The sequence below is a fragment of the Lucilia sericata genome, unplaced genomic scaffold, assembly GCF_015586225.1.
Source record: "Lucilia sericata isolate MDLA Ls3-8-SP2 unplaced genomic scaffold, ASM1558622v1 Contig001102F_arrow, whole genome shotgun sequence".
Lineage (NCBI taxonomy): Eukaryota > Metazoa > Arthropoda > Insecta > Diptera > Calliphoridae > Lucilia > Lucilia sericata.
In genome coordinates, this window is record NW_023995074.1 from 91,048 (window position 1) to 116,754 (window position 25,707).

Consider the following 25,707-nt stretch of genomic DNA (forward strand, 5'->3'; position numbering starts at 1 on the left):
CAACAGGGCAGCTGATTATACTCTTTTTCTACGCAAAATTCTGAAAAAAGAGTACAAACTCGTAAAGTGAAATTAAGAACGAACAAAAATGTCAAGTGTACAAAAATATAAAGGAAAAAAAAACGAAATTTAGCAGATGGAAATGTACGGAAAGTTTTTGTACTGAAACGAAAAACAGAGCAAGAACAGCAGTTTTTTATAGACATTTTACGGTTACGGATGTGTTTGGAATGTGTTGCGGAAAAAACTAGAACAGTGAAAAAAAATTTATGAAAAAAAGGAAAAACCCAAATCTAAATAAGTAGAAAAAAAAGAGTGCAAAGCAATTTGGTCTTTTAAAAAATGCTTAAAAAGGCCTCTTGCAAGTGAAGAAAGTAAATAAAAAATTGAAAAGAAATATAATAAATTATAAATTAAACATATAGAAAAGTGTAAGAAAAATATGATAAAAAAAGTAAAAATTTCTATAGATATAGATAGAAAATCCACGACCAAACCCTAAACCTACAAACAACAACATCATCATCATTATTTCCATCTTCATCTCCAACATCAAGCACAATTTAATGGGATACGGAAATTCAAAGTTTGTGAGAAAACAAATTTGCAAAAACATCCCATAAATTTGTATATATTAAGATATAAAAAAAAATCAACGGTAATTTAATAAATTGATATGAAAATTTGTATAAAAAATTAAAAAAAAAATAAATTTTTTAAAAAGTTTAAATTTATTAAAAATATATATTTTATTTAAAAACTGTGTGTGTGTGTTTTTTTCTCTTGAGTGTTGTAGTTTTAAAACAACAACAACAACAGCCACATTTATATTATCATATTTTAAATCTCTTGCCAATTTCTTTCATTATATTTTATTTTAAATTTTTCAATTTTTGTTTAATACGAGCAAAATATCATGGGTGACGCGCAAATGTTAAACATTTTGAAAGCACGTCGCCCTTTTCATTTGAATACAAACAAATATGTAAATACATATGTATATGTACATATATGTATGTATAAAAGAAATAAAATATAATAAAAATATTTTCATTTCAAACTAAATGATGAGAAATCAAATAAAAAAATAATATAAAATTAAATCATAAACTAAAGAAAAAACCATGTGCAACTTTGTAAAAAGTATATTATGTGCACCCTACAGTGGCAGTATTAAACCTGTTTTGTAGGTTGCTCTATAATTGTTATAGTCTTTCAAAACATATTCAAAATTAAAATTAAGGAAATTAAAAGAGAAAAACTAGAGTATAGTTATAGTTGCTAACGTATGGCCTTGCAGTTGAAAGCTTTAATAGATCCATATATATATTAATAGTCTCGGTATTCGTCGAATTCCTTGCGTGGTCAATGAAGTAAAACTGCTAATATATTGAAAAATCTGAAAGATACTAAAAGGAAAACATTGCCACTATTTTACTTCGAGTGTAAACTAAGATTGTCCCGTTTCGAAGACAAACTTTTAACGGTGTTCCGATCTTAAGGGTCCTACCAATGTTCAGTAGATGTAAATTCTTAAAAAACTTGTTTTATTATATACGAAATAGTCTTAAATCACGGTTTTTGACCCTAAAAGACAACTCTCTAGATCATTTATCGACAAAGAAACCTCTCACGAACAATATATACATAAGGTGAAACATACATAAAAATCAAAGAAAACAAATCGGAGAGTTTATATTCCTGCTCGATTCGAAATAATTCGCATTGCAAAATTTCTGAGAAACTAAAATAAAATCGATCGAAATAATAACACGGAATGGAAGCCATTTCGATCGGAACGAACGATAAGTCTGTATATCTAGAGACCAAAACTTACTTTCTTAGGATTATATTGTATTTATTGTGTAGAACTTTCAAGTTAGGAAGTTAAAGTCACCCTGGGTATATAGTTCACCATAATGTGTTTTTATACCCTTCACCTTCGTGAGAGGGGTATAAGATATATAAGTTTGTCATTCCGTTTATAATTTCTACAATATAATTATTCGATCCTACAAAGTATTCTGGATCTTAATAGATTGCGGATTCGATTAAGCCATGTCCGTCTGCCTATCCGTCTGTGTGTCTGTTAAAATCAATTTTCGATATCTTTTCAGATATCTTCGGGATCCATATCTACAATTATTCTATTAGACCTGCTTTCGGGAAGTTTGCTATTTAAAATCAACAAAACCCATAAATAATAAAGATATCAGCAAAAATCCAAGACAACCTCTGAAAATTTCATGGATTTTTTTGAATTCAGTTGTCCTGATTGTATGGGAGCTGGGTGAAATATTGGAATGATTTTAACTATTGACTTAGTCCTTGGGCCAAATATAATATTTGTACCTTGATATACGGACGGAAGAACTCATAAGATTAGATTTTTTTTTAATTTTTGGAATCACGATTTTATATATCTAAAGCTTAATCACACCTGTTAAATATTTGTTAACAATTATGCGTTATTTTGATTTCCTTTAAGATATAATGATGATGACATAAATATGCAGGTACTTATTTAGTGTTAAAGTTCATAGCAGTTCGGTCGGACTGTCCCGAATAGGATTACCCCTAGCCGCCGATTGTCCAGATGACTAGCTATTTTAACATGCACTTTTCTACACGGGAGTCAATCGTCACCCCATAGATTACGAAGAGACAGACAAAGATCTTAAGTTTGTTTTTAAGTGTCCCCTCACTCGCTTACAAAGGGGACACTAAACTGACGATTATCTTCACCCTAGTTTACAAAGAGTACATCAGTGACGAAACACGAATTAGAGTCGTTAGACGTTAGTGGAAATCATTGTCTTTTTCACATGCATTGAGTCTTTGTCGAACTGCTTGTTTATCACTTCAATATCGGTGGTTAGATTAGATTGAAAGGTCACAAAGCAGTACCCAAAATCATAGCTCTTCGGAACCCTTATAATGGGCAGTTACATAGAATATTTTATTAGGTTTTTTCTTGTAAGCCACAGAATCTGCTTAGATTCATTATAGAGTTGCCTAGAGTATCTAAGACCACAATGTCCAGTAAGTAATCCCATTAGTATTCTGAGTACGCCTTTATTGAACGCTAGTAGGTTTATTTGTCTGGGCCCTATGATTGTGATATATGTTTGTTGTACAACAAGTAAGGTCGTCACTTTGTAAATACACTTTTGGGTTTATAGTCAAATATTTGGTAGATGTGAACTAAACATTAGTATGATTTGACTACGTCATTGAAGTTATTAATCAGTTTTAACCATTTTCCGTTATTTCCCTTTATTGAAAAAAAGTAACTTTAAAAGATTAACTGATAGCAGAAATCACGTTACAACCATTTCTTTAAACCCATATATACCCAAATAATTATTATAATACCCTGTCACAACTACAAATTATATAGAGAACGTGCCAAAAAAAATTTACTCAAACAAATAAATCTGCAATAAATTTTATTTTTATAAAGAAAATCTATTAAGAACAAAATTTTTGTGTTGAAGTGTTTAAACAAATATTTAAAACTACAAATATGAGTGTCATGGCTAAAATATAAAAGAGAAAAAAAAAACGGAAAGAAGGAAAGAAAACGACAACCAATCTGTGTAGTATATTTGTGCAACGTCATAAACATGTTGCAAAATGTTTTTAAGATGATTGTGGCAAACTTATGTGTTTAGAAAAAAAACACAAAGTTCTTTAACACATAAATGGACCCTTGAATTGAGGATGTTGCATGAAATACAAACACAAAATATAGTAAATACTACTACTACGACGATATGTGATTATTTATTTACAGAGAAATAAAATAAACATTGTGTTTCCTTGTAGGAAACTTAATATGAATGATTTAAATAAAATTTGTTTTTTTTTAGAGGAAAACTAGATTATATATTTATACAACTTTTGGCATTTTTTATTAAAAATTGTATTTTAATACGAACTAAGGGCCGGCCAACTAAGGTCTGATTATATACTTATCTCACACTATGATAAAAATTTACTTAAGTTTACAAAATCTTACTTGAATCCAATAACTAAACGTTTATTTTATCTAGATCTCAATAAAACTTCAATTAAAAATATTCTAAAACCTTTCTTAATTTAATATGCTTCTAAAAATTTTACAATTTAAAAAAAAAGTTGTAAAATTCATTTTTATTTCACTTCAACTTTGTCACTTTATTTTCCAAGTGAAAAATATTTAATATGTAAAACTATATAAACCCCTCATGTTTGTCAATAGATTTAGCTTAGAACTCAAGTAAATAAATGTGTATGTATAGTAGTAGTAGTAGTATGAACAGAATAGTGGATACTTGAAACAATTTTAATATATAAAAGTAGTTTAATTTTGAGTTTGTGTTGTTTGTAAGGATTTAAAGTACAATTATTGCTTTATGCTCAGCCAAAAAAAAAAGTACTAGGATTCTATACAAATAATATAAATGTTTACAAAAAAAAAAAAGAAAAACATTAAAACACACATCACTTACAGACATTTTTATAATATTCTGCAATATTTCTATAAGCGTAGACAGTCATACATACTTACAATCATACGTGTATCCTATGCACATATATATGTAACTATACTAATATACTTTCTACTTAAAACGAGGCCAGAATAGAAAGTCCAATTAAACTTATGAAGTGTTAATCGAGTGATTATTAGTCTCAAACGCCCAACGGGATCGAAAATGTATTTTTTCGAATTTGTTGTCTTTTACATCCATCCCTCAACCGAACCAAATCCAAATATTGCTGTTGTTGTTGACAAAATTCTCCAACGGCTTGTTTATCATACAGTATTATCTTCTGATAGCAAACACTAGTCCATAGTCTAGTCCATAGTCTAGTCATAGTCTAGTCTATAGTCTAGTCTATAGTCTAGTCTATAGTCTAGTCTATAGTCTAGTCTATAGTCTAGTCTATAGTCTAGTCTATAGTCTAGTCTATAGTCTAGTCTATCGTCTAGTCTATAGTCTAGTCTATAGTCTAGTCTATAGTCTAGTCCTATAGTCTAGTCTATAGTCTAGTCTATAGTCTAGTCTATAGTCTAGTCTATAGTCTAGTCTATAGTCTAGTCTATAGTCTAGTCTATAGTCTAGTCTATAGTCTAGTCTATAGTAGTCTATAGTCTAGTCTATAGTCTAGTCTATAGTCTAGTCTATAGTCTAGTCTATAGTCTAGTCTATAGTCTAGTCTATAGTCTAGTCTAGTCTAGTCTATAGTCTAGTCTATAGTCTAGTCTATAGTCTAGTCTATGTCTAGTCTATAGTCTAGTCTATAGTCAGTATAGTCTAGTCTATAGTCTAGTCTATAGTCTAGTCTATAGTCTAGTCTATAGTTAGTCTAGTCTAGTCTATAGGTCTAGTCTATAGTCTAGTCTATAGTCCTAGTCTAGTCTATAGTCTAGTCTATAGTCTAGTCTATAGTCTAGTCTATAGTCTAGTCTATAGTCTAGTCTATAGTCTAGTCTATAGTCTAGTCTATAGTCTAGTCTATAGTCTGTCTATAGTCTAGTCTATAGTCTAGTCTATAGTCTAGTCTATAGTCTAGTCTATAGTCTAGTCTATAGTCTAGTCTATAGTCTAGTCTATAGTCTAGTCTATAGTCTAGTCTATAGTCTAGTCTATAGTCTAGTCTATAGTCTAGTCTATAGTCTAGTCTATAGTCTAGTCTATAGTCTAGTCTATAGTCTAGTCTATAGTCTAGTCTATAGTCTAGTCTATAGTCTAGTCTATAGTCTAGTCTATAGTCTAGTCTATAGTCTAGTCTATAGTCTAGTCTATAGTCTAGTCTATAGTCTAAGTCTATAGTCTAGTCTATAGTCTAGTCTATAGTCTAGTCTATAGTCTAGTCTATAGTCTAGTCTATAGTCTAGTCTATAGTCTAGTCTATAGTCTAGTCTATAGTCTAGTCTATAGTAGTCTAGTCTATAGTCTAGTCTATAGTCTAGTCTATAGTCTAGTCTATAGTCTAGTCTATAGTCTAGTCTATAGTCTAGTCTATAGTCTAGTCTATAGTCTAGTCTATAGTCTAGTCTATAGTCTAGTCTATAGTCTAGTCCATAGTCTAGTCTATAGTCTAGTCTATAGTCTAATCTATAGTCTAGTCTATAGTCTAGTCTATAGTCTAGTCTATAGTCTAGTCTATAGTCTAGTCTATAGTCTAGTCTATAGTCTAGTCTATAGTCTAGTCTATAGTCTAGTCTATAGTCTAGTCTATAGTCTAGTCTATAGTCTAGTCTATAGTCTAGTCTATAGTCTAGTCTATAGTCTAGTCTATAGTCTAGTCTATAGTCTAGTCTATAGTCTAGTCTATAGTCTAGTCTATAGTCTAGTCTATAGTCTAGTCTATAGTATAGTCTATAGTCTAGTCTATAGTCTAGTCTATAGTCTAGTCTATAGTATAGTCTAGTCTATAGTCTAGTCTATAGTCTAGTCTATAGTCTAGTCTATAGTCTAGTCTATAGTCTAGTCTAAGTCTAGTTTATAGTCTAGTCTATAGTCTAGTCTATAGTCTAGGCTAAAGTCTAGTCTATAGTCTAGTCTATATTCTATACCACAAAGAGGTTCGCAATCGGGGTTCTTAAATCAAGTTGAGATGATAGGATTCGGAACAGCGAACGGTTCATATAGTTTAGTTAAAGCTTGTGACGTCTATCTATTGGGACTGCAGGACTGCTGACGGAAATGTTTGAAAATTTGGCCTGAAATTTAAGTAGCTTTATGGGAAAACTAGAAGCTTTACCAGTTTTAAAGATTTTCTAGGAACTTTTCACATTGACCTCTTATCAAGTTTATACTCATGTGCATACGTACGTACGTGCATACAATTGCAGACACTTGTATTTGGAGAGCACTTAACATAAAGGATATTAAAGGACACCAATGTGAAAGTTATTCAATGTGTCTGTGTGAGTGTGTGTGTGTAAATGAGTGTCTCTATGTGGTTGATTTTTGTATTTTTATTTAACAACATTTGAATGTGAATTTTATTTTATTTAATATTTTTCTTCTTGCATTCGTAATGAAAAAAGTTGTTGTATTGTATGTAGCGTTTGATTTCTGGTTCTCACAGAAATAAAATAAAAATGAGGGTGTCTGGGTGAGTAAGTGGTAGCAGACGTCAAAAGGACGTTGGTGATGATGATGATGTTGAAGCAATGGAAAAAAAATACAAGAAACCACCCTAGAATATTTATTTTCTTGGTTTTATTTCGTATTTTACTACCGCACTCGAGGGAGGAATAATAAATGAATGAATGAGTAGCAGCAGCTGTCTAGCATACTAGGTTCTCATACTCCTACCAGTTGGCACTTGTTTATTTTTCAACTCTCCATATATATACATATGTATATTAAAATGAGTTACCTCTTCTCGCCCTGCCTTTCTCTATGGACAACAAAAAGGAAACAAACAGAAAACATAATATGAAAGCAACAACGACAAAAACTTTTGTATGAGTCATAACGTCATCAAACAAAACTTTGTTGTATTTAAGTCTTTTCTTTATTTTATGATACAATTTTATATCCTTCTTTCCTTTTGTCCTGTAACAATCTCTCTCTCTCCCTCTCTGCTGTTGCTCTCTTCCTCTCTGGGGCATATGTCTATTTTATGTGTACAAATTGTTTAAGTTTATAGACAAAACATTTACAAAATCTCTTGTTTACAAATACAATACAACAGAATTGGAAAACATTTCGAAAAAACCAAGATGGATAGACCTTAAACGTCCATCATAATATCTCATGTTCAATACTCGTAGCTATATACATACATATGTACATGATGAATATCAAATGTTTGTTGTAGCCAATAATTGTAGTTATCATCATCTTCATCCCCCTCCTCATCATCATTATTATGTATTCAAATTATAATTTATGTAAAATTTGAGAAAATAAAAATAGAATTCAAATATCAAGTGGCTATGTTAGACCGAAAATTTGACAGGTTTTATTGGTCAGTGTTTTTTTCTTTTGTTTATAAATAATTAAATGAGTTCTAGGAAAATTCAATTGTTGGTTATAATAAATATTTATTATTTATTTAATAATTTTATTAAGGGGATTTTTGTATATGATATAAAAATGAAATGAAGCCAATTTTGACTGAAAATTAGCTGTAAATTTATATATAACTAACAATCAAATATTATTATATTTGTTGAACATTATATTTAATTAATATTTTCACACATTTTCCTAAATACTTTACATTAAAATATTAAATTAAATTTAATCACTTTATCGTTTCTAAAAATCATTAATCCCCTTCATTAATTTTGTTAGGGATTAAACTTTAAATATCAAATACACAACTTTCAATTTGCTAATAACATACTAACGTTTCAAAGGTTAAACGTGTTTCCAAAAGATTTAATTTTATTAAATTAAAAGTATGAAAATAAAATTATTAAATAATTATGTACTTAGGGAATGGATAATGAAGTTATATGTTAAATTTTTTTTTTCAAATTCTGACTTAATTAAAACTTGTGTATTTAACTCGTGTGTAAATATTAATTAATTAAACAGGTTAGAATTAGTCCTAGGTAGGCATACGGTGGTAGATCTAGACTATAGACTTGAATAGATAAGACTATAGACCAGACTATAACTGGACTATAGACTAGACTATAGACTAGACTATAGACTAGACTATAGACTAGACTATCGACTAGACTATAGGACTAGACTATGACTAGAAGATAGACTAGACTATAGACTAGACTATAGACTAGACTATGACTAGACTATAGAATAGACTATAGACTAGCTATAGAACTAACTTAAGACTAGACTATTACTAGACTATAGACTAGACTATAGAACTAACTATAGACTAGACTATAGACTAGCCTATAGACTAGACTATAGACTAGACTATAGACTAGAGACTAAGACTAGACTATAGACTATAGACTAGACTATAGACTAGACTATAGACTGGACTATAGACTATAGACTAGACTATAGACTAGACTATAGACTAGACTATAGACTAGACTATAGACTAGACTATAGACTAGACTATAGACTAGACTATAGACTAGACTATAGACTAGACTATAGACTAGACTATAGACTAGACTATAGACTAGACTATAGACTAGACTATAGACTAGACTATAGACTAGACTATAGACTAGACTATAGACTAGACTATAGACTAGACTATAGACTAGACTATAGACTAGACTATAGACTAGACTATAGACTAGACTGTAGTCTAGTCTATAGTCTACTCTATAGACTAGACTAGACTATAGACTAGACTATAGACTAGACTATAGACTAGACTATAGACTAGACTATAGACTAGACTATAGACTAGACTATAGACTAGACTATAGACTAGACTATAGACTAGACTATAGACTAGACTATAGGACTATAGACTAGACTATAAGACTAGACTATAGACTAGACTATAGACTAGACTATAGACTAGACTATAGACTAGACTATAGACTAGACTATAGACTAGACTATAGACTAGACTATAGACTAGACTATAGACTAGACTATAGACTAGACTATAGACTAGACTATAGACTAGACTATAGACTAGACTATAGACTAGACTATAGACTAGACTATAGACTAGACTATAGACAGACTATAGAACTAGACTATAGACTAGACTATAGACTAGACTATAGACTAGACCTAACTAGACTATAGACTAGACTATAGACTAGACCTATAGACTAGACTATAGACTAGACTATAGACTAGAACTAGAGACTAGACATAATAGACTAGACTATAGACTAGAACTATAGACTAGACTATAGACTAGACTATAGACTAGACTATAGACTAGACTTATAGACTAGACTATAGACGAGACTAATGAGACTAGACTATAGACTAGACTAGAACTAATAGACTAGACTATAGACTAGACTAATAGACAAGCTAGACTATAGACGTAGAACTATAGACTAGACTATAGACCTAGACTATAGACTAGACTACTAGACTAAACTATAGAACTAGACTAGACTAGACTATAGACTAGACTATAGACTAGACTATAGACTAGACTATAGACTAGACTATAGACTAGACTATAGACTAGACTATAGACTAGACTATAGACTAGACTATAGACTAGACTATAGACTAGACTATAGACTAGACTATAGACTAGACTATAGACTAGACTATAGACTAGACTATAGACTAGACTATAGACTAGACTATAGACTAGACTATAGACTATAGACTAGACTATAGACTAGACTATAGACTAGACTATAGACTAGACTATAGACTAGACTATAGACTAGACTATAGACTAGACTATAGACTAGACTATAGACTATAGACTAGACTATAGACTAGACTATAGACTACTATAGACTAGACTATAGACTAGACTATAGACTAGACTATAGACTAGACTATAGACTAGACTATAGACTAGACTATAGACATAGACTAGACTATAGACTAGACTATAGACTAGACTATAGACTAGACTAGACTAGACTATAGACTAGACTATGACTAGACTATAGACTATAGACTAGACTATAGACTATAGACTAGACTATAGACTAGACTATAGACTAGACTATAGACTAGACTATAGACTAGACTATAGACTAGACTATAGACTAGACTATAGACTAGACTATAGACTAGACTATAGACTAGACTATAGACTAGACTATAGACTAGACTATAGACTAGACTATAGACTAGACTATAGACTAGACTATAGACTAGACTATAGACTAGACTATAGACTAGACTATAGACTAGACTAGACTAGACTATAGACTAGACTATAGACTAGACTATAGACTAGACTATAGACTAGACTATAGACTAGACTATAGACTAGACTATAGACTAGACTATAGACTAGAATAGACTAGACTATAGACTATATACTAGACTATAGACTAGACTATAGACTAGACTATAGACTAGACTATAGACTAGACTATAGACTAGACTATAGACTAGACTATAGACTAGACTATAGACTAGACTATAGACTAGACTATAGACTAGACTATAGACTAGACTATAGACTAGACTATAGACTAGACTATAGACTAGACTATAGACTAGACTATAGACTAGACTATAGACTAGACTATAGACTAGACTATAGACTAGACTATAGACTAGACTATAGACTAGACTATAGACTAGACTATAGACTAGACTATAGACTAGACTATAGACTAGACTATAGACTAGACTATAGACTAGACTATAGACTAGACTATAGACTAGACTATAGACTAGACTATAGACTAGACTATAGACTAGACTATAGACTAGACTATAGACTAGACTATAGACTAACTAGACTATAGACTAGACTATAGACTAGACTATAGACTAGACTATGACTAGACTATAGACTAGACTATAGACTAGATAATAGACTAGACTATAGACTAGACTATAGACTAGATAATAGACTAGACTATAGACTAGACTATAGACTAGACTATAGACTAGACTATAGACTAGACTATAGACTAGACTATAGACTAGACTATAGACTAGACTATAGACTAGACTATAGACTAGACTATAGACTAGACTATAGACTAGACTATAGACTAGACTATAGACTAGACTATAGACTAGACTATAGACTAGACTATAGACTAGACTATAGACTAGACTATAGACTAGACTATAGACTAGACTATAGACTAGACTATAGACTAGACTATAGACTAGACTATAGACTAGACTATAGACTAGACTATAGACTAGACTATAGATTAGACTATAGACTAGACTATAGACTAGACTATAGACTAGACTATAGACTAGACTATAGACTAGACTATAGACTAGACTATAGACTAGACTATAGACTAGACTATAGACTAGACTATAGACTAGACTATAGACTAGACTATAGACTAGACTATAGACTAGACTATAGACTAGACTATAGACTAGACTATAGACTAGACTATAGACTAGATATAGACTAGACTATAGACTAGACTATAGACTAGACTATAGACTAGACTATAGACTAGACTATAGACTAGACTAGACTATAGACTAGACTATAGACTAGACTATAGACTAGACTATAGACTAGACTATAGACTAGACTATAGACTAGACTATAGACTAGACTATAGACTAGACTATAGACTAGACTATAGACTAGACTATAGACTAGACTATAGACTAGACTATAGACTAGACTATAGACTAGACTATAGACTAGACTATAGACTAGACTATAGACTAGACTATAGACTAGACTATAGATTAGACTATAGACTAGACTATAGACTAGACTATAGACTAGACTATAGACTAGACTATAGACTAGACTATAGACTAGACTATAGACTAGACTATAGACTAGACTATAGACTAGACTATAGACTAGACTATAGACTAGACTATAGACTAGACTATAGACTAGACTATAGACTAGACTAGACTAGACTATAGACTAGACTATAGACTAGACTATAGACTAGACTATAGACTAGACTAGACTAGACTATAGACTAGACTATAGACTAGACTATAGACTAGACTATAGACTAGACTATAGACTAGACTATAGACTAGACTATAGACTAGACTATAGACTAGACTATAGACTAGACTATAGACTAGACTATAGACTAGACTATAGACTAGACTATAGACTAGACTATAGACTAGACTATAGACTAGACTATAGACTAGACTATAGACTAGACTATAGACTAGACTATAGACTAGACTATAGACTAGACTATAGACTAGACTATAGACTAGACTATAGACTAGACTATAGACTAGACTATAGACTAGACTATAGACTAGACTATAGACTAGACTATAGACTAGACTATAGACTAGACTATAGACTAGACTATAGACTAGATAATAGACTAGACTATAGACTAGACTATAGACTAGACTATAGACTAGACTATAGACTAGACTATAGACTAGACTATAGACTAGACTATAGACTAGACTATAGACTAGACTATAGACTAGACTATAGACTAGACTATAGACTAGACTATAGACTAGACTATAGACTAGACTATAGACTAGACTATAGACTAGACTATAGACTAGACTATAGACTAGACTATAGACTAGACTATAGACTAGACTATAGACTAGACTATAGACTAGACTAGACTAGACTATAGACTAGACTATAGACTAGACTATAGACTAGACTATAGACTAGACTATAGACTAGACTAGACTATAGACTAGACTATAGACTAGACTATAGACTAGACTATAGACTAGAATATAGACTAGACTATAGACTAGACTATAGACTAGACTATAGACTAGACTATAGACTAGACTATAGACTAGACTATAGACTAGACTAGACTATAGACTAGACTATAGACTAGACTATAGACTAGACTATAGACTAGACTATAGACTAGACTATAGACTAGACTATAGACTAGACTATAGACTAGACTATAGACTAGACTATAGACTAGACTATAGACTAGACTATAGACTAGACTATAGACTAGACTATAGACTAGACTATAGACTAGACTATAGACTAGACTATAGACTAGACTAGACTATAGACTAGACTAGACTATAGACTAGACTAGACTAGACTATAGACTAGACTAGACTATAGACTAGACTAGACTATAGACTAGACTAGACTATAGACTAGACTAGACTATAGACTAGACTATAGACTGGACTATAGACTAGACTAGACTATAGACTAGACTATAGACTGGACTATAGACTAGACTATAGACTAGACTATAGACTAGACTATAGACTAGACTATAGACTAGACTATAGACTAGACTATAGACTAGACTATAGACTAGACTATAGACTAGACTATAGACTAGACTATAGACTAGACTATAGACTAGACTATAGACTAGACTATAGACTAGACTATAGACTAGACTATAGACTAGACTATAGACTAGACTATAGACTAGACTATAGACTAGACTATAGACTAGACTATAGACTAGACTATAGACTAGACTATAGACTAGACTATAGACTAGACTATAGACTAGACTATAGACTAGACTATAGACTAGACTATAGACTAGACTATAGACTAGACTATAGACTAGACTATAGACTAGACTATAGACTAGACTATAGACTAGACTATAGACTAGACTAGATAGACTATAGACTAGACTATAGACTAGACTATAGACTAGACTATAGACTAGACTATAGACGACTATAGACTAGACTAGACTAGACTATAGACTAGACTATAGACTAGACTATAGACTAGACTATAGACTAGACTATAGACTAGACTATAGACTAGACTATAGACTAGACTATAGACTAGACTATAGACTAGACTATAGACTAGACTATAGACTAGACTATAGACTAGACTATAGACTAGACTATAGACTAGACTATAGACTAGACTATAGACTAGACTATAGACTAGACTATAGACTAGACTATAGACTAGACTATAGACTAGACTATAGACTAGACTATAGACTAGACTATAGACTAGACTATAGACTAGACTATAGACTAGACTATAGACTAGACTATAGACTAGACTATAGACTAGACTATAGACTAGACTATAGACTAGACTATAGACTAGACTATAGACTAGACTATAGACTAGACTATAGACTAGACTATAGACTAGACTATAGACTAGACTATAGACTAGACTATAGACTAGACTATAGACTAGACTATAGACTAGACTATAGACTAGACTATAGACTAGACTATAGACTAGACTATAGACTAGACTATAGACTAGACTATAGACTAGACTATAGACTAGACTATAGACTAGACTATAGACTAGACTATAGACTAGACTATAGACTAGACTATAGACTAGACTATAGACTAGACTATAGACTAGACTATAGACTAGACTATAGACTAGCTAGACTATAGACTAGACTATAGACTAGACTATAGACTAGACTATAGACTAGACTATAGACTAGACTATAGACTAGACTATAGACTAGACTATAGACTAGACTATAGACTAGACTATAGACTAGACTATAGACTAGACTATAGACTAGACTATAGACTAGACTATAGACTAGACTATAGACTAGACTATAGACTATAGACTAGACTATAGACTAGACTATAGACTAGACTATAGACTAGACTATAGACTAGACTATAGACTAGACTATAGACTAGACTATAGACTAGACTATAGACTAGACTATAGACTAGACTATAGACTAGACTATAGACTAGACTATAGACTAGATTATAGACTAGATTATAGACTAGACTATAGACTATAGATATATGCTTACTAAAGTAGAAATTTAGTGCGGGAAATGTGTGTATGTGTTTTCAATTTGCTATGCGTATGATAAATAATAAGTAGTATCTGTATAAGATATACATATGTACGTATGATTAATATTAGATAATTAAAAATTACACAAAATCATACGTTTTGTGTAAAAATCTTTACACTAACTTAAAGTTTATGAGAATTTTTCCTTTTTATTTTTGTAATTATTGTGCTAAATTCTTCAAAATATATGACACATGTTGACCATATTAATTTTTCGCCCACGTCTACAGTTTATGACGTGTTATACATCGAAATTTAAAAAAAATCTAACATGTTTTTATTTTCAAATCCACAAAGGGTTGCGTTTCTGTTTTCGTTAGGTTTTGCCTCCAGTTGTTGTTTTTACAGTTTCATTTGTTTCTACCACTTTTATACTTCCTTTTTTTCTGGCTTTTCTTCTTCTTTAAGCTGTCATAACTTCCGGCCTTTGTTTAAACATAAAACATTTTACAAATTATAGTCCTTTCTTTCGGCTTCCCAACAATGTTGACCAAACATAAATTTCTTAGATGTGGAAAATGTAAAAGTAAGCAAAAAAAACTGTAGAAAAACTATTTTATGCATTTTTTCTTCATATATTTTTTCTATTTCAACTAAATGAGGCAAACTACTTGAGGACAATATTATTGTTGGTGTTGCATGTTATTTAGAAGCTTAAACAACTCGACACAAATAATGTGAAATGAAATACTTGGATGACTAAAGAAATATGAAAAATGTCATGCAAACATAAACTACATTACACTTCATTTCATACATACATAAGTAGAATACGTACGTATGTATTATACTGGAACATAAATTACTTGCGAGGGATTTTCTAAATTTAACAAAATAGAGCTAAAATTTAAAGCACATTTTTGATTTTAATGTGCTTTTAAGTCAAACTAAAAGTTAATTTATACTAATCATTATCTATAAAATATGTATTTGTTTCTACAATTTCATACAAAAATTTAAATATACCTGTAAAGCAGTCGTGGGGTATATGGCCATATAATAAACTATAGACTGGACTACAAACTATAGTCTAGACTATAGACAAAACTATAACCTGAACTATATATCGGACTATAGACAAAACTATAGCCTGTACTATAGACTAGACTATAGACTAGACTATAGACTAGACTATAGACTAGACTATAGACTAGACTATAGACTAGACTATAGACTAGACTATAGACTAGACTATAGACTAGACTATAGACTAGACTATAGACTAGACTATAGACTAGACTATAGACTAGACTATAGACTAGACTATAGACTAGACTATAGACTAGACTATAGACTAGACTATAGACTAGACTATAGACTAGACTATAGACTAGACTATAGACTAGACTAGACTAGACTATAGACTAGACTATAGACTAGACTATAGACTAGACTATAGACTAGACTATAGACTAGACTATAGACTAGACTATAGACTAGACTATAGACTAGACTATAGACTAGACTATAGACTAGACTATAGACTAGACTATAGACTAGACTATAGACTAGACTATAGACTAGACTATAGACTAGACTATACTAGACTATAGACTAGACTATAGACTAGACTATAGACTAGACTATAGACTAGACTATAGACTAGACTATAGACTAGACTATAGACTAGACTATAGACTAGACTATAGACTAGACTATAGACTAGACTATAGACTAGACTATAGACTAGACTATAGACTAGACTATAGACTAGACTATAGACTAGACTATAGACTAGACTATAGACTAGACTATAGACTAGACTATAGACTAGACTATAGACTAGACTATAGACTAGACTATAGACTAGACTATAGACTAGACTATAGACTAGACTAGACTAGACTATACTAGACTATAGACTAGACTATAGACTAGACTATAGACTAGACTATAGACTAGACTATAGACTAGACTATAGACTAGACTATAGACTAGACTATAGACTAGACTATAGACTAGACTATAGACTAGACTATAGACTAGACTATAGACTAGACTATAGACTAGACTATAGACTAGACTATAGACTAGACTATATACTAGACTATAGACTAGACTATAGACTAGACTATAGACTAGACTATAGACTAGACTATAGACTAGACTATAGACTAGACTATAGACTAGACTATAGACTAGACTATAGACTAGACTATAGACTAGACTATAGACTAGACTATAGACTGGACTATAGACTAGACTATAGACTAGACTATAGACTAGACTATAGACTAGACTATAGACTAGACTATAGACTAGACTATAGACTAGACTATAGACTAGACAATAGACTAGACTATAGACTAGACTATAGACTAGACTATAGACTAGACTATAGACTAGACTATAGACTAGACTATAGACTAGACTAGACTAGACTATAGACTAGACTATAGACTAGACTATAGACTAGACTATAGACTAGACTATAGACTAGACTATAGACTAGACTATAGACTAGACTATAGACTAGACTATAGACTAGACTATAGACTAGACTATAGACTAGACTATAGACTAGACTATAGACTAGACTATAGACTAGACTATAGACTAGACTACAGACTAGACTATAGACTAGACTATAGACTAGACTACAGACTAGACTATAGACTAGACTATAGACTAGACTATAGACTAGACTATAGACTAGACTATAGACTAGACTATAGACTAGACTATAGACTAGACTATAGACTAGACTATAGACTAGACTATAGACTAGACTATAGACTAGACTATAGACTAGACTATAGACTAGACTATAGACTAGACTATAGACTAGACTATAGACTAGACTATAGACTAGACTATAGACTAGACTATAGACTAGACTATAGACTAGACTATAGACTAGACTATAGACTAGACTATAGACTAGACTATAGACTAGACTATAGACTAGACTATAGACTAGACTATAGACTAGACTATAGACTAGACTATAGACCAGACTAGACTATAGACTAGACTATAGACTAGACTATAGACTAGACTATAGACTAGACTAGACTATAGACTAGACTATAGACTAGACTATAGACCAGACTAGACTATAGACCAGACTAGACTATAGACTAGACTATAGACTAGACTATAGACTAGACTATAGACTAGACTATAGACTAGACTATAGACTAGACTATAGACTAGACTATAGACCAGACTAGACTATAGACTAGACTATAGACTAGACTATAGACTAGACTATAGACTAGACTATAGACTAGACTATAGACTAGACTATAGACTAGACTATAGACTAGACTATAGACTAGACTATAGACTAGACTATAGACTAGACTATAGACTAGACTATAGACTAGACTATAGACTAGACTATAGACTAGACTATAGACTAGACTATAGACTAGACTATAGACTAGACTATAGACTAGACTATAGACTAGACTATAGACTAGACTATAGACTAGACTATAGACTAGACTATAGACTAGACTATAGACTAGACTATAGACTAGACTACAGACCAGACTAGACTATAGACTACACCAAATCTAACAATTACCCGATCCCTTGGTATTAACCTTTTTGATTTACATTTTCCTTTTTTTACTATTATATCAAGTGCCCTTAGTTCTAGGGCGTATGAATGATATTTATATTTATCATACGCAATGGTAAATAATAGTTATTATAAGTATAATGTAATAAATTCATTAAGAACTCTTCTACCAAATCAATGAACCTCGTACATAACTTAAATTTTGCAAATATGTAACATTTTAACATGCTATAAAGCCATAAAAAAATAATATATATTTTTTAAAATTTGTTATGAAAATATATAAAGAATTTTCTTTAATCACACTCATGCATACATGCATGAATGTATTTTTCACACCAATGGGAAGCCGAACCAAAAACATAAGTTACGTTTAATGCTCATCATCATTTGTAAAGAAGAGAAAAAAAAGCACAATTTAAGTATAAAATGCGATAAAAACTAAATTCACAAATTTGTTGGCAAACATGCAATGGGCAGGCAAAATTCAATAGAAACTCTTTGGCAAATGGAACAAGTGGAGTTAATTTTAAACGATGGTGACGGTATTTAGTTTCAGTGACTTTGTGTCATGTGTGTAGGGTTTTCATAATGTCATATTGGATTTATGGTAGTTTATGTTTAGAGTTGAAACTTGATTTTTGTAAACATGATAAAATCAGAAAAGTAAACTAAGATGGTGATCACAGGTCATTCAGATTGATGTATATTTTTTGTTCTCTTTAATGTAAAATTAAACTTATAATAAATAGCTCGTTATTAATTATAATTTTTTAATATTTCTGAGTTTTTCTACAGGGTATTAAGTGACAACCTATTAACAAAAACATTTACACATTTTGACCTTTTTTTTGCTTTTGCAGACAAAAACTCCCCTTTGAAACTTATGTATATATTTTTTTAATAATAACCAAACTGTAGTAAATTAATTTTTAGGTGAATACAAAAAGTTCACTATATCATTTATATATTTTTTTTTTTTGTCACCTAAAACCACAACATGGAAAACTGTCGTTTTTAATCAGTTTTAAAAACAACTTCAAATTAAACAACAAGCAACTACTTGTATTCGTAGTGGTATGTATGTATGTTAGCAACTATTTACTTTTTACACTTGTGTAAATATTTACATAGTTTTAAACACTACTGATACAAAAAGGATAATTTCAGAAAACAAATTTTAATTGAGTGTTGTTGGTCGTAGTTTTCACAATTGCGAACAGTTTGAGTTTCTGCAGCAGTGTTGGTATTTTAGTATAGAAATTAAACAAACGAACTGACTACAATTTTGTTACAAGGATTTGATAATGACAAGAAACAAACTACCAGACACATAGACAGACACATTTAATGACCATAATTATAGCACGTGTTATGGTAATACCAGTACAAAGGACAGACGAATGGAAACTGTTTTTGCATACATCTATCTAAAGTACATTTATGTAGATTTATATAGAAGTTTATATGTACATACATATATACAAATGAATTTATATAAATATTTGTACATGAATTTAAAAAATACTTGTAATTTTATAAATATGGAGGATTCCATTGAAATTGATGTCACCAATTTTAGCCCTATTGGATAGTAATTTAGACAAAATTTTTCAAGAAAATCGGTTAAGAACTTTCTGAGTTGCAGTGGGTCAAATTTTGACATTTTTGCCAAAATTTTTTCAAAAAAAAGCTAAGGTATTTTCCTTTAAGGGCATTTTGGTAGTGGCCACTTGGTGGAATGCGTAGTGTCTAACAAATTTTCAATAGATCTCACATTAATGCAAATGTCATCCCTATCGGAAGATATCGGTTTCAAAAGTAGGGTCACTTGACATGAAATTCCCCATATGTACATACATATATATGTATGTATGTATGTACTTTAGCAAAGGAACATAACCTATTCATTAACACAAACAACAACTTCTAAAACATTTGAAACATTATTAGGAGGATTCACACGTGTGGTTAACAAATGTCAAGTTTAAGTCTCTTGGGTATAAAATATTACATAGCTGGTTAACAATTTTTGATAAACAACTATAAATCGCACTTCAATGTGATAAATTAGAGTAATGGCTGGGATATTAAAAATAAAGGTCAACTGTATTATGTGTCTCCACGTTACCTATAGTCTAGTCTATAGTCTAGTCTATAGTCTAGTCTATAGTCTAGTCTATAGTCTAGTCTATAGTCTAGTCTATAGTCTAGTCTATAGTCTAGTCTATAGTCTAGTCTATAGTCTAGTCTATAGTCTAGTCTATAGTCTAGTCTATAGTCTAGTCTATAGTCTAGTCTATAGTCTAGTCTATAGTCTAGTCTATAGTCTAGTCTATAGTCTAGTCTAGTCTAGTCTATAGTCTAGTCTATAGTCTAGTCTATAGTCTAGTCTATAGTCTAGTCTATAGTCTAGTCTATAGTCTAGTCTATAGTCTAGTCTATAGTCTAGTCTATAGTCTAGTCTATAGTCTAGTCTATAGTCTAGTCTATAGTCTAGTCTATAGTCTAGTCTATAGTCTAGTCTATAGTCTAGTCTATAGTCTAGTCTATAGTCTAGTCTATAGTCTAGTCTATAGTCTAGTCTATAGTCTAGTCTATAGTCTAGTCTATAGTCTAGTCTATAGTCTAGTCTATAGTCTAGTCTATAGTCTAGTCTATAGTCTAGTCTATAGTCTAGTCTATAGTCTAGTCTATAGTCTAGTCTATAGTCTAGTCTATAGTCTAGTCTATAGTCTAGTCTATAGTCTAGTCTATAGTCTAGTCTATAGTCTAGTCTATAGTCTAGTCTATAGTCCTAGTCTATAGTCTAGTCTATAGTCTAGTCTATAGTCTAGTTTATAGTCTAGTCTATAGTTAGTCTATAGTCTAGTCTATAGTAAGTCTAGTCTATAGTATAGTCTATAGTCTAGTCTATAGTCTAGTCTATAGTCTAGTCTATAGGTCTAGTCTATAGTCTAGTCTATAGTCTAGTCTATAGTCTAGTCTATAGTCTAGTCTATAGTCTAGTCTATAGTCTAGTCTATAGTCTAGTCTATAGTCTAGTCTATAGTCTAGTCTATAGTCTAGTCTATAGTCTAGTCTATAGTCTAGTCTATAGTCTAGTCTATAGCTAGTCTATAGTCTAGTCTATAGTCTAGTCCTATAGTCTAGTCCTATAGTCTAGTCTATAGTCTAGTCTATAGTCTAGTCTATAGTCTAGTCTATAGTAGTTATAGTCTAGTCTATAGTCTAGTCTATAGTCTAGTCTATAGTCTAGTCTATAGTCTAGTCTATAGTCTAGTCTATAGTCTAGTCTATAGTCTAGTCTATAGTCTAGTCTATAGTCTAGACTATAGACTAGACTAGTTAATGTTTTCATGACCCGAATACCTCAGAATTCATAAGTTTCATCGATTAATTTGAAAATGATTTTATCGGTCTTTTTCTGAATTTTTAGTTAAAATAATTAGCCCCCCCCCTAATGTTGTAATATTTACTGTATACACTTGCAATTTGCACAAAAATGTATATTTGTATGTATAACTTTAAATAACAGAGGAAAAATTTTTACAAATAAATTCATGTTTTCATTTGTAAAAAGGATATGTTTTTTTAAAGGATTTCTCTTTAAAGGGGGGAGAAAATGAAAATAAATAAAAAAGAAAACATAAAATGCAAATGACAAACCACAAAACATTAATGAGAAGTAAATGGAAGTGTGTTGTTAAAATGTAATTTTACATATATTTTATTACAAATAAAAGAATTACAAAAGTATTATTAAACTTTATATTACAAAATAAATATTGAAATTGAAGTAAATTTAATAAAGCAACGTTTATATTATTCTATGATGTCTAATGGTCAGCTTATGGAACAATAATTGTATCCTCCCAAAACTCACAAATTATAAGAAAAATAATTGAAATTACAAACTGTCACACGTTTGCTCTTTAATCTTAATAAGTTTTCTTTAGCTAAATACATTAGCTTTTTAAAAAACAAAACTAATTTATTTTGAATTAATTTGTTTACAAGAAAACAACAAAAATGGCTTAAAGCTAAATACAGAAATATTCAAAAGACACCAACGAACTACACCATAACCTGATATTATTCTCTTTTAAATATCTCTTTTGAATTCAATTTTTAATGATGAAATGATAAACATTTAAATTAAATGTTATTTCCATGAACGTAGAAATATAAATCCAGTCTGAGCACAAGCAAAATATTATTATTGCCGGGGATGTTTACATTACCGAGTATTTGTATTTATTTTAAAAAGTTTTTCCGCAAAAAAAAAACGAATTATAAATTAAAGAAAAAAGTTTCAATGCTTATATTTATTTAATCAAACTTTTTGGGTCTTTGTAGTTGTTGTATGATTAAAGTTAAAAAACATATTTTAAGAATATTCTTTATTATAATAAATAAGGTCATAATAAAGAGGAGTTATATGGGGAATAGGACAACTCCTCAATACATTTTATAAAAGAAAAGGATATACAGATATTGCATTTTTTAATACTCGTACATTAATGATTGTTAAAGTCATTTTCTGAAAGGGACCTTATTGTCCCCTTATAAGTCAATTATGGACTGATCATTTTAAATTTTTCTAAAGAGATCTTGGTATGTGTAGAATTTATTTATGGGGATTTCATTAGAATTTCGACATTTTTTATACCATTAATGAGCAGTCATCTTCTAAATGGATCTTATATGGGCAGTAGGTTTAACAATGGATCAATCCTTTTTTGCTTTGTCGAATTTCATTCACTTGTATGGGGGGCTAGATAAAATTGTTTACCGTATTTCTAATATCAAACAAACAGGATATATAGAAAATATTTGTAGAAAATATCGTCCATCTAAATCTTTTCGTTCGGACTCTATCGAGTTTCAATAGATTGACAGACGGGGCGGACATGTATATATCTGTAGACTATAGACTAGACTATAGAATAGACTATAGACTAGACTATAGAATAGACTATAGACTAGACTATAGAAAAGGCTATAGACTAGACTATTTACTAGACTATAGACTAGACTATAGACTAGACTATAGACTAGACTATAGACTAGACTATAGACTAGACTATAGACTAGACTATAGACTAGACTATAGACTAGACTAGACTATAGACTAGGCTATAGACTAGACTATAGACTAGACTATAGACTAGACTATAGACTAGACTATAGACTAGACTATAGACTAGACTATAGACTAGACTATAGACTAGACTATAGACTAGACAATAGACTAGACTATAGACTAGACTATAGACTAGACTATAGACTAGACTATAGACTAGACTATAGACTAGACTATAGACTAGACTATAGACTAGACTATAGACTAGACTATAGACTAGACTATAGAATAGACTATAGACTAGACTATAGACTAGACTATAGACTAGACTATAGACTAGACTATAGACTAGACTATAGACTAGACTATAGACTAGACTATAGACTAGACTATAGACTAGACTATAGACTAGACTATAGACTAGACTATAGACTAGACTATAGACTAGACTATAGACTAGACTATAGACTAGACTATAGACTAGACTATAGACTAGACTATAGACTAGACTATAGACTAGACTATAGACTAGACTATAGACTACACTATAGACTACACTAAAGACTACACTATAGACTACACTATAGACTACACTATAGACTAGACTATAGACTAGACTATAGACTAGACTATAGACTAGACTATAGACTAGACTATAGACTAGACTATAGACTAGACTATAGACTAGACTATAGACTAGACTATAGAGACTATAGACTAGACTATAGACTAGACTATAGACTAGACTAGACTAGACTATAGACTAGACTATAGACTAGACTATAGACTAGACTATAGACTAGACTATAGACTAGACTATAGACTAGACTATAGACTAGACTATAGACTAGACTATAGACTAGACTATAGACTAGACTATAGACTAGACTATAGACTAGACTATAGACTAGACTATAGACTAGACTATAGACTAGACTATAGACTAGACTATAGACTAGACTAGACTATAGACTAGACTAGACTATAGACTAGACTAGACTATAGACTAGACTAGACTATAGACTAGACTATAGACTAGACTATAGACTAGACTATAGACTACACTATAGACTAGACTATAGACTAGACTATAGACTAGACTATAGACTAGACTATAGACTAGACTATAGACTAGACTATAGACTAGACTATAGACTAGACTATAGACTAGACTATAGACTAGACTATAGACTAGACTATAGACTAGACTATAGACTAGACTATAGACTAGACTATAGACTAGACTATAGACTAGACTATAGACTAGACTATAGACTAGACTATAGACTAGACTATAGACTAGACTATAGACTAGACTATAGACTAGACTATAGACTAGACTATAGACTAGACTATAGACTAGACTATAGACTAGACTATAGACTAGACTATAGACTAGACTATAGACTAGACTAGACTATAGACTAGACTATAGACTAGACTATAGACTAGACTATAGACTAGACTATAGACTAGACTATAGACTAGACTATAGACTAGACTATAGACTAGACTATAGACTAGACTATAGGCTAGACTATAGACTAGACTATAGGACTAGACTATAGACTAGACTATAGACTAGACTATAGACTAGACTATAGACTAGACTATAGACTAGACTATAGACTAGACTATAGACTAGACTATAGACTAGACTATAGACTAGACTATAGACTAGACTATAGACTAGACTATAGACTAGACTATAGACTAGACTATAGACTAGACT

At 31.0% G+C, this 25,707-nt stretch overlaps 1 protein-coding gene across 1 annotated transcript in view; it reads left to right on the forward strand.

Annotated features, from left to right (window-relative positions):
- The first annotated feature begins 206 nt into the window (after positions 1 to 206).
- Positions 207 to 25,707, forward strand: part of LOC119610000 (protein FAM135A-like) — a 54,123-nt gene continuing 28,622 nt past the window's right edge. The window contains 1 exon segment of the mRNA XM_037965060.1: positions 207 to 658. The gene's annotated coding sequence lies outside the window, so the exon portion shown is untranslated.